We start from the raw sequence: 12,829 nt of genomic DNA on the forward strand, positions 1-12,829 counted from the left end.
CTCAAGAACGCCACAACCGGAGATAGGCTGAATATTTGGAATGGCCGTTAGGCAACCACTGCCTGTAATATTTGTAAAGTAGTTTGCAGCAAGAGTCACGATGAAAAATTATAAAAGATTCTAGAATTTTTGGTAAAACATGCATTAAAAGTCCTCAACTCCTTAATAATTTAATAACTTCATAAGACGAGGCACACGTAATCCGAAACTTTAGATAGAGAATTGTTGTGAAATGATACTATAAAAACTGCCACAGGTAACTGCATATCTCTTTTTTCAGTTCTAGAAGGCTCTGGTGGCTGGACCGCTTTCACTGAAATTGAATCAGAATTTACTACTGAAGAAGGCTCTGGTGCAGGTATTTTTTTGTTAATCTATATATATAAGAGATTTCCACGTATATAGTCACTCATCACGATATTTCTGGAACCATAAGCCGTAGAGACTTCAAATTTGGTAGGAATATTCCATTCGCCGAGTAGAGGTCAGCTAAGATTTCGGAATTTCGGATTTTTCGAAATTCCACCCGCAAGAGTTTTTTTTTATTATGAACAGAACAACGTCTGTCGGGTCAGCTAGTTACATATAAATTATAGGATAATTTTCCACAGTTATAGGATACCAATGTTATTAAGCTTGTGTGTTGAATAGGATAGGATCAAAGGGTCCACTAAAACGAGACCTTAAATTTCATTAGCCAAACAAATGTTAGACATCTTTAAAAGAATTGTTTTTAAGTTTCGCAAATACGTAATTGACATAAAAACTGTAATTATATTCTCTCTTATTTTAAAAATTGTTGGATATAGTTTTTTTGTTCTTACATTATATGATCCGTTTTCAGATATAAGTGTAACGGAGGTAACGGTAACTCTTAGCGAATTCACAACAGATACTAACACAGATGAATCTACTGATATCACTATAGCATCGACAACTTTAACAAATACCAATAAACCTTCTGAACACACTACAGAAACCGAAACAAACACCGACGAAACTACCGAAAGTACTGAAGAATCCACAACTGTAACAAACACAAACAATAATGCTGAAAGCACTATTTATTCATCAACTACTGACATTGCAACTAAGAGTACGATTGATTCCACCACTGGAACAAATATTGTACAATATAGTGAAAGTACGACCGGAACAAATACAGATAATGTAACAGAAATTAATTTAGATTCAACAACTGAAACAATTACTGATGAATCTACTGAAAGTAGTGTAGAACCCACAACTGGAACAAATATTGAAATTACTATAGTTTCAACAACTGAAACAAATACTGATGAATTTTCTGATAGTACTGTAGAAACAACTACAGATACTGCTACTGATACTACTTTAGAATCTACGACTACAACAAATAATGACAATGGAACTGAAAGTACTATAGATTCAACAACTGAAACTAATACTGATGAAACAACTGAAAGTACTGTAGAAACAACAACAGATAATACTACTGAAATAAGTATAGAATCTACCACCGGAACTAACAATGACAATGAAACTGAAAGTACTATAGATTCGACTACAGCAACAAATACTGGCGAATCTTTCGAAAGTACCATAGAATCTACAACTGGTACAAATACTGACGAATCTTATGAAAGTACTATAGAATCTACAACAGGAACAAATGGAGAAAATGCTTCTGAAAGTACTTTCGAATCGACGACAGGAACAAATACTGACAATGGAACTGAAAGTACAATAGAATCCACTACTGAAACGAGTACAGATAGTACTATTGATAGTACTATTAAATTCACAACTGGAGCAAATACCGACGATGAAACTGAAAGCAGTTTAGACAGCACAACTGGAACAAATACTGACAAATCATCTCAAAGTACTGTAGAATCTACAACAGACAGCTCTACTGAAACAACTATAGAATCTACAACGGGAATGAATACGGATGAATCTACAAGTGGCACAACTGATGTAGGTCTTCAGACTGGTAGCACAGAAATAGGTGTGTATTTTATAGTAGGTAATTAGTACATAAGTTATTCTTCCATAATATATTTATTCCTACACACTTAAGAGTTCTTTAGCTTGGGTATTCATCCACCTGATTTCTGTAGACGAAGTATTGATTGACTATTGAGAAGCTCTACATAAATATTTCTTTAGATTATTGACCAACGAACTTGTGGGTAACCTGATGGCCACAATAATAACCCATAATACCAATATATTTGGATGACTTTCTAAAGTACACGTATTTCACCTTTCAAGAGGAAAAGTCTCCAAGTAACATTGACTCACCATATCAATGTTTGATTAAGATTATGCAAAAGCATAGCAAAATGACCTTCCGCAAACAAACGCGATCCAATTCCACTTTTATGAAATTTTAGTAGTTATGGTGAGTCAAGCAAGGCATGTTTCAAGTGATTGATGAAAATCCATAACTTTATTGCACTGTGAATGAGCTCGTCGCCAAATACGTGACATACGATGTTATGTCTAAGTAAACAAGTAATTTTGTTAGCCATGGCGCTCTTCAAGCCGAAAGATAACTAATAGTGCTCGGGAGAAAAGGGGGCAAGTACTATTGCAAATTAATACGAATTACAAGTCGTATATATTCAGCACCATAATTTATTCGTGCAATGAGACTCACTTTGTTGGACCGATAGTATTGAATTGAAATTCTATATTGTTATACCTTATTAATCGTGTGTTGTATTCTGTCTGTATCTTTTTGTTATAACCTCCTTTTACCACTCACATTATTTTACTAAAATTATTTACGATAACAGGAACAGAAATAGTCTCGACAACAGATGCTGGGTTCAGTTCGACTGAAAGCTCTACTATAACAGAAGCTGAAACAACACAGACTGGAACCAGTGAATATGCTGAAACATCTTCCACCGAATCTAACGAACCAACATCATTAACGCAAGAAAGTACTACTGAAGGTAAATAAATCAAATAAATACTATAATTCTTTCTAAAATTCATAAATCAAAGGATTATATGGCGGCCAAAACTTGGTTGTGTTTGCCTAGTCTGACGGCCAATCAGCATGTCCTAAATTTTTAGATCCATAGAAGCAATTTTTAAGAAGACACGCGTAGCATCGAATATTGGGATTATATTTAATAGGTAATATTTTGAAGAGAACGGGTTTGATTTTCTGTGTGTTTTATAGATTACTCAAAACTACTTAACCGATTTTATGAATATTATCTGCAGTGATTAATATAGGCTACATTTATTTCTAAAATTTGACACTTTCTATTTGTTCTTCGAAAGTTTCTTCAATTGGGCAGTCATTATTGGACGTGCACTGCAAAAGCTATATGGGGCTTGGCTATATAATATTAAAGAGATTCTTTGAAGTTCAAAATAGTTCAGGTTGCTCAAAAAATATTATATGCCAATCCAATTGACACTTTGTTACATTTATTACATTTAAAACATATTTACTTTTATATACTTCAACAGAATATACGTAATATTAATTAAATAGAGACAAATAAGGTTTTCGATGTAATTTAAGTCGCTAATAAGGTTGAGATATAAGTAAGCTGACATTTGAACAAACGTATTACACAACAAAATTAAGTGGTACTTAGATTTACTTTTTCTAATAGTATCTAAATATATCTATAATATCTGTAATAATGTTTGGAGATATTCATTTTTATTTTAATTATTTCTGATGTTAAATAAAAAAAAATACAAAAAAAAAACAACGGACTTCAAAAAACACTTTTCTAAAACAATAAATGTAATATGCACTAAAAACAAAAAAAAATATTGCGTATTTTTATAGAATCTAATTAATTAATCTAATTCTAGTCACAATTATTGTTATTCTTGAAATCGGTGTCCTCCCGCCGCCTTGTCACGTTGTGCGTGCCACACAAGCATATCTCACCTACAGCTATGTATATATGTAGTTACAAACCTACCTTGGCTGACATCCACTCCAACATATCAAACGACAACAATTTAAATTATTGTTATTTTTTGACTTTTAGTGTACACACTAATAATTTGTCTAAATATATTGTGTAGACCTACTAAACTTTGCAATGCAGTAATGAACGTAAGCTAATGATTACAGACAATAGAAATTCGTTAATTTGCATCTTAGAATTGAAGAGTTTCGTTACTTTGTCATGGATTCCATGACAAAGTAACGAAACTGATTCCATTCCAAACTCTCACCAAACGACCTTTGAAGTATGTATATCCTTTCCAATAAATAATAATCATCAAAATCGGTTCGCGCGATATTGAATTATTCGTCCATTTATCGCGCACATACTTTTAGCAAATGGTATTCTAATGGATGCCATTGTCAGATCTAGACCAAATTACAATTGGACCACACGGGAAGCACCAGCTTTCAAAAAAAGAATAATAAAAATCGGTACACACAGTCGAAAGATCTCAGGTAACAGACATAAAAAAACATACTGACGAATTGAGAACCTCCTCCTTTTTGAAGTTGGTTAAAAAGCCACCAATAGTCATCATAATATGGATAGTTAATATCTAATAGAAAATCGTGTTTAAATGGTAATTTTATGTTTTAGCTCAATTGGACTGGAAATCAACTGTGGAAGTATACACTCAACGGCAGAAATGTAAGATTAGGCGTAAGATCGCTAAATGCACGGATATTCGGATATATCCGTACGGATGCTGTCCTGACAAACGAACACCTGCGAAGGGGCCTTTCGATCTAGGTATTGGTCTTTATTTAAATATTACTTTTTCACTTCTTTTTGTTCTTTCTTAACTAATAAATAGAGAATTGAATCATGGATGTTCCATTAACTGAATTATAATCAGCAACCGATTGCTGACAAACGGACTCAGTATCTACTATCTTAAAATTTCCTACTATGCAAGACGAAACTGAAATATGAATATGATTTATCTCCAAATAGAAATAAATTAAAAGGTGTACTTTATAGGCACTTCCCAATAAACTATCTACAGATAGAGATAAGTTACTATCTTATACTGTAAGTAATTAGCTGCCAGTAATCTGAAGCTGTCCCAATATATCCGATAAGTCATTCTTATTGCCAATTCACTATTGCAATTTCCATACAAACTTCTATCCCTGGTAAGCTATACGTCGTCCCATTGACAGACAGCGTGTACGGATAAGATGAGTTAACGTCGATAAGTTTATTGGGACAGAAAAGTCAACGATAGTTACGATTTTTTATCTCAAGGAGATATTGGAATATTGGGAAAGGCCGTAAGTCAACGATCTGGGCACGCAATAAAAAAAATGAATGCAACAGCTACAAAAAATAAAAGTTTACTTTTGTTGTAAGGTTGTAAGAACATTACGACGTGCGCTGACACAAAGTACGGTTGCTGTCCCGACGGTGTATCACCAGCTCTGGATGATAAAGGAGCGGGCTGTCCTGTCACACCCTGTAACGAGACGCTCTACGGCTGCTGCAAGTCTGACAACATTACTGCTGCTACTGGAAATGATGATGAAGGATGTCCCGTAATACCAGCCTGCAAGAATACAGAGTAATTTAACTAAATAGTAACAAATATTTAATGGAGTTTCAACAATTTCAAAATATTCGTTTAATTTTGTGTAAATGTGTATTTTCGAAATCTTATGGTATCCCATGTGCTGGCCATCTCTGCTTGGTCACGTTCTTCGGTTTTGAGGGTCCTGTCCGTAATTCAAGGATTTCGTTAGGTTACTTCTTTATTGCGGTCGTAAGTGGTAGGCTAATAATTGTCAGATTGAAGATCTGGTCCGACATGCGGCTAGGTGATCGTCGGCGTGGTCTTCTGCTTTCCACCTTGCCTATTACTATCAACTTGTCTAAATTACTCGAAAGGCGTCGGTCTAAGTGGTAAAAATACCCCAAGAACTTTTGATAGCAAATTGTGAACAATCTAGTGCCCATGCGAAGTTACTCCTCCGAGGTATCCTTCTCCAACACCACATCTCAAACGCCTCAGGGTTTTTCTTTTCTGCCGCTCGGTGCTGCTCATATGAAAATAGAAGTTCTTTCTCAGCTTTAGTCACGGATCATCGCTGTTGGTATCGACTAGTCGACGAAACTGATTTAAATAAAAAAAATCATAATGTCTCACGAAAGCGAATCTTACACAAGGTCAAGCTCTAAGCTTGACCTCATTATTTAAATTATATATTATTTTATTGAGATTAATGCATCCAATATACGATATTTTATATTTATGCATTTAATTCTTTATTATTTTTCATGAAATAATTTATATTATTCAAATACGACTCATATATTTGATGCAGCACCTTACAACCAAATTTGTTATGTATATTACAGCGATTGTAAAATACTCTATTTGATTGAAAGAAGTGGCCGTTGAGTTTCTTATTATGTTGTTCTCACGAGCGCAACTTTTTACGAACATATAGCAAATTCAGTAATTTAGAAGAAATATTTATAGTGACGATTCAGAAGCGCTTAGTTTAAGCCTGAAGGTTATTTGACTTTGACTTGACTTTAAAGAAAGATTTAATAATTTAATTCTCGGATTAGTTACCCTAAATTTAATAAATTTGAATATTACTTATAATGTCATCACCAAAATTCTTTTTTCAGATTTGGCTGTTGCGAAAATGAGACCATTTCCGCTTCAGGACCTAACAAGCAAGGATGTCCTGAAACAGGTATGTAAACGTCTATTACTTAAACAAGAACATAATATTATATTCAACAACGATTGAATCTGTACAGACAATATGTACACAAAAACCCAACTAATTATATACTCTATAACCAAGCTATCAATTGGTGAAAACGACATGAAAATTGGTGTAATAGTTTTTGAATTTATCGCTAACAGTTTTATAATAAAATGTAGTGATAAATAATACTTTATTTTGTTCTAGAAGTAACAACGACAGAAGGTACTACAGAGTATTCAGAGAGTTCCACCACATCGACAGGTATTTATTATCTTTATAAGTTAATACCTACAGATAAAAGATTACTGGTAGCTTTTATGAGAAAATATGACGAGACGAGTTTAGCGCCTCTTAGAATTCTTGATTGAACTCGATATTCTGACTACGCAATATACCTCTTCACTTTGACACATAAATAACGGTACAAGAATTTTATGATTGTTTTGACCCCTCCCCCGTCATAGCTGGTCATATTTGTAAGACCCTCCCTTACTTAGTGTGATGTTAGATATTTCGCAATTATACATTTAATTTAAATAATACTATGATTTATAAACGTTATTGTTATGTAACATACTCATAACATATTACTTTTTTCAGAAACCCTTACAACAGACAGTTCGACAAGCTTCACAGGTATGTTAATATTTGAATTTTGTAACAAACTCCAACGCTGTTCTGTCAATAGAAAAAAACCGGTTGGTATGTATTCTATGTAGGTATTCGGGAATAATGTAGTCTAAAGGCATCAGGCAAGGAGTAAAATGAAATAACGACATATGACATATTATAAAATCATTCAGAAAAACAACGTATTTCTGAATGATTTTATAATATGTCGTAATAAAATGCTAAGGATTAATGTCGTATTTGTGTAAAAAGCTATTATATTATTCTACCTACTAAGCTAGAGGTCCCGGGTTCGAATCCCGGTAGGTGCAAGCATTTATATGATGAATATAGATGTTTGTTTCCGAGTCATGGATGTTTAAATGTATTTATGTATGTTTAAGTAAGTATATTGTATTAAATATATCATTGTCTTGTAACCCATAGTACAGGCTATATATGCTTAACTTGGTGCAAGATAATTTGTGTAAAAAGTGTGTCAATATTATTATATTATCGCTTTATAAATGCAAATTTTTTAAAGTTCTAAAATGGATATAGTATGTTATCCTTAAGAGATATGTATATGCCATGGCAGACTTTTGTGTAGACGCACTTATATATAAGATACACAGTTTCACCAAAAATTATTTTGTTATATCTCAAAGGGTTTACACAGCGTTTTCGTTGAAAGCCCCTAAACGGTTTATTTTTTCCGACAGCTCCACAAAGTATCGTTAATGATTGTAAAAATGTATGCAACAACTTAACATATTTCACCACCAAGAAAATCGGTGCAGTAGTTATGAGTTTATCGCGAACAGACAGACAGACAGATGCGGCGAAGGACTTTGTTTCATAATATGTAATAATAAAATACTAATTAGTAATTAAAGTGAAACTTTTATTATTTCGCCTAATATTTTTCGTCCATCTGTCGCATGTCGTATAACAGCCGCGAAGTAAGAGTGAATTTCAATTTCATATACTGTTTTCAAGTCACGTTGCCTGAGTGGCTTACGGCGCCGCTGGTTCCCGAGAGGGAGAGTAGGTTCGAACCCTCCCTCTCGGGAACTGACAATTGTTTTTTTTTTTTTTACATTATAATTTTTAAGGATAAGTAAAACATATTATATATAATTTGTTGGTGTCATTTCTAATATACTAGAAACTATCAAAATCTAAACTTCGGAAATATATTATGGTGCTCTGAGAAGAAGCGGCGCAAGAAACTCTCCCAGCATTCTTCTTTTTTGCGCTCTTTTTAATAAAATATGTAACAATATTGTACTGTAATTATTATTGCTATAAAATAAATAAAACATTTATTTTTTTTTATAGATAATGCCTGAACACTGGCAGGTACTTTATTATAAAAGTGTATTCATTTACCCTTATATATGTATTTTATACATATGTATTTCTAATGTTATTATATGTTATTTTGTGAAAAATGTTTCACTTGCATTATGGTTTCCTCCTCCTCCTCCTCGCGTCGGTTTCCTCAGTGCTGAGGGTCGTGATCATCTCGACAGAGTACTTTGTTGCGTATTATTTGCCGCCATTTGCCCAAAAAAGTTTAACTTTAAAGTTTATTCTATATCACCTTCAATTATTTTTTATATTATTTCCTTAGACCTAGAAGCCGAGACTACAACAGTGGTCTACACCGAAAGTACAACAGGTATTTAAAAATATTTTTATGTATAATACAGTTTTATAAGATTTCACAGAACTTATATTCTTGAAACTAATATAATATATAAAAATACGAAAGAAATAAAGTTAATTACCACAAAAATTTACTATAAGAATTAAGTCATCGTCAAAACACGCATTCAACTCTCAAAAATGCATTTTATTTGTATAATAATTTTAAAATGTTAATTAAATTTTAAAATTATTTTTCTACCTAGCCTACCAGTTATAGGCTCCTTTGTACTGGATGCAGGTTAGATTATGGGTACCACAAGGGCGCGTATTCCTGCCGTGAAGCAGTAATGTGTAAAAATTACTGTTTCGGTCTGAAGGGTGCCGTAACTAGTGAAATTACTGGGTAAATGAGTCTTCACATCTTATGTCTCAAGGTGACTAGCGAAATTATAGTGCCGCTCAGATTTTTTGCGTTTCTCAAGAATCCTGAGCGGCTCTGCATTGTAATGGACAGGGCGTATCAATTACTATCAGCTGAACGAATAAGACTAAGGCTAAAACGGGACGTTACATAGCCAAGCGTGACAAGTCAGTCTAATTAAATATCCATAAAATAATATGATCAGCGCGCCTAAAGAAGTTTCACTACAAGAAAAGACTTAAATATTTTTTATAGAAGTTTGTCCTCCACAAACGAGCATTCCTAATGTTAAGTAATCACCGCCGCCCACATTCTCTTGCAACACCAGAGGAATAACAGGAGCGTTTCTGGCCTTTAAGGAAGGTGAACGCGCTATTTTGAAGGTACCCATTCCACAGCTTTGTTGTACGTGGATGAAAGTTCCTTAAAACCGCACTGTGGAGGAACGCCACATATCCAGATAGTAGGGATGATATTATAATTTGTGGCGTGTCGTGCGAAACTGGAATTTGGCGGTAGGAATCAGATGAAACAGCCCTCCGGAACAGTCTCCGTGATAAATGCGGTAAAAGCGAGGTCGCAACGCAACAATAAGGGATTTAAATCTACAAAACACAGAATTATAATTTTTCAATCTTCATATTGTTTTCGCTTACAATCTCATATTAACATACGTGAATGTATTAAAATTATAATTAAATCAAAGTCTCATCAATCCGCTATTTCATTCTAATGATTTTTAATTTCTCCCTCAGATGTTACGACAGACGACTGTACCGCTTCTGAATATGGATGTTGCCTTGATAACATCACTGAAGCTTCAGGACCTAACGGCCAGGGATGTCCATGCAGTATATCTGAATTTGGCTGTTGTCCTGATAATGTCACAGCAGGTAATACATCACTTCATCATCATTATTTTTTGTTTTAATGGAAAAGGAGAACAAACGAGCGTACGGGCCACCTGGTGTTAAGTGATCACCGCCGCCCACATTCTCTTGCTACACCAGAGGAATCACAGGAGCGTTGCCCGCCTTTAAGGAAGGTGTACGCGCTTTTTTTGAAGGTACCCATTTCGTATCGTTCCGGAAACACCGCATAGGGAAGTTCATTCCATAGCTTTGTAGAACGTGGAAGAAAGATCCTTGAAAACCACACTGTGGAGGACAGCCACACAACCAGATGGTGGGGATGATATCCTAACTTGTGCCGTGTCGTGGGAAGGTGAAATTCGGCGGCAGGAATAAGGTGAAATAGCTCTTCGGAACACTCCCCACGATAAATACGGTAGATGACACACAATGAAACGATATCTCTACGCAACGCCAAGTGATCCAGCAGTTCACAGAGCACTGGGTCCCCGACAATTCGAGCTGCTCTGCGTTACATGCGGTCAAATGGATCGAGCTGATACTGGGGGTGCGCCAGACCCGTGATGACAGCAATAATGATTTCAGCCGGAAGACGTCCACTGATCGATCCTATCCATATCTCATCCAACCTTTTCCGGTGATCTTGACCAGATCGTCGATTACATAACTCTATTCGGTTCATTATTGACCACAAATTATTTTTCCGCTTTTGCAGATATATTTAAGATTTTGTACCGAAATAGTTCTAATGAGAAACCCTGCTCCACTGTCAAACTGTCTGCTAACAGTAGTAATTTTTCACAGTGTGTATTGCTGTGACGATACCATAATGATAGACTCACCAAAACAATAAGTATATTGTTAACTCCATAAAGAATAGATCAAAACACAACTATGTAATTTTCGCCTGTCCCTTGCAAACCGACCATTTGTGACACCGTAGACTTAAAAGTGGTAACCGTAGTATTGCAAATATAACAATCCAAGGAAGCCAGATAGACTGGCGCCATAACGCGTTACGTTACAGCGAAAGTTATCACTTCAACAATGATGATAGTAGTTATTTCAAATTTAATATTAATTTTAGCTATAGGTCCAAATCTAAAAGGCTGTGGATGCATCACGTCTAAGTTTGGATGTTGTTTGGACGGTGACACTCCTGCGCATGGACCGGACCTGGAGGGCTGTTGTGCGCAGTCTCCGTTTGGATGTTGCCCCGACAACTACAAGGCAGCTGAAGGACCACATCTTGAAGGTTTGAACTTGGCATAAAGGCATAATAGGCATTTATTTTCTCAAATTTTATTCCTTTAGAATTCTTTTTGTTATCTTCTCTTATTTGAGAGAAAAGAAGCGGCGCAAGAATTATCCCAGCATTCTTTTTTGTGCTCTCTTATTAAAATATGCAATATTTGATGAATACATCGTACAGATGTTATACAGCGTAAAGATCTCGGTTGGCAGGTAAGGTGCATATGAAGTTGGCAACGTTACCTCTCTGTATGGTCAATCTTATCCTGTGACAGAGGTACGTACCAGACCTTGGGTCACCTGTCAAATCGGTTAAACGCTTGAATACCTCTGCTATGAGTTTTTGTACCGATGAAGCCCAAGGACCCATCGTCTCCACCCCAAAGGTAACAAATATGTATCCATCACCGAGTGATGCATATTTCCTCCGCCTTTGATTTTCGGAATAGATAAATAACAGAATAACTTATTTTTGAACTTGATATTTCGTTAAAGATTCAGGGAACTGTTGGATGATATGTACATGACACTTTTTTCAAGGCCGTCAAAGGTTTTACTTAATATATTTATATGGAACTTATTGAAAGAACTATCAGATACTACCAACATCAGAAAGATGTAGAGGACATTTTTATTTTACATTTTGGTTCCCTTATTTCAAATTATATGTATGTATAAAGTCTTGTTTTTTATTCAAAAAGTTTTTTTTCTAAAATGATACTCATACGTGACGCCTCAAGGGTTCAGAAAACACCAGTATAGTCCGCGAATAATTTATTACCATCCAATTGTCAGTAAAACTACTTGGGAGACATTTATACACATCACCAATAATTAAATTATTATCACACTCAATTTTCTACAATAATGTTCAATCACTGAATGTATAAATAAAGTACGACTCAATATTACACCCCTAAGTAGCAAATAATGTTAAACAATGTTGTTTCAACAAACAAAAAATAATAAACAAGGAAATTAGGTTGTTTATGTAAGAGCAAATTAAGTTATACTCGACCTTAATGTGCAAGACATAAGGTCGAGATTGTCTCACGCCGGTAAGTAATAGGTACGAAGGAATTTTCTGACTCTTTCGTAACATAAAACTAAATTTCAGGATGCAGTTGCCAGACAGCCCACTTTGGCTGCTGTCCGGACAACGTCACCATCGCACGAGGTCCCAATAACGAGGGTTGTGGATGTCATTACACCGAGTATGGATGCTGTCCTGATAGGTAATTTGTTTCTAAAATAAATTTCTTAAGGACTCTATAGGAGATCAAATGAAATACGTTATAATTTTTAAAACTTTAAACAAAAATTTGG

At 34.9% G+C, this 12,829-nt stretch overlaps 1 pseudogene; it reads left to right on the top strand.

The window, feature by feature from the left end:
- LOC126966098 (papilin-like) overlaps window positions 1-12,829 on the top strand; it is a 43,999-nt pseudogene that overhangs the window by 18,567 nt on the left and 12,603 nt on the right.

Source organism: Leptidea sinapis, chromosome 9 (assembly GCF_905404315.1).
Source record: "Leptidea sinapis chromosome 9, ilLepSina1.1, whole genome shotgun sequence".
NCBI lineage: Eukaryota > Metazoa > Arthropoda > Insecta > Lepidoptera > Pieridae > Leptidea > Leptidea sinapis.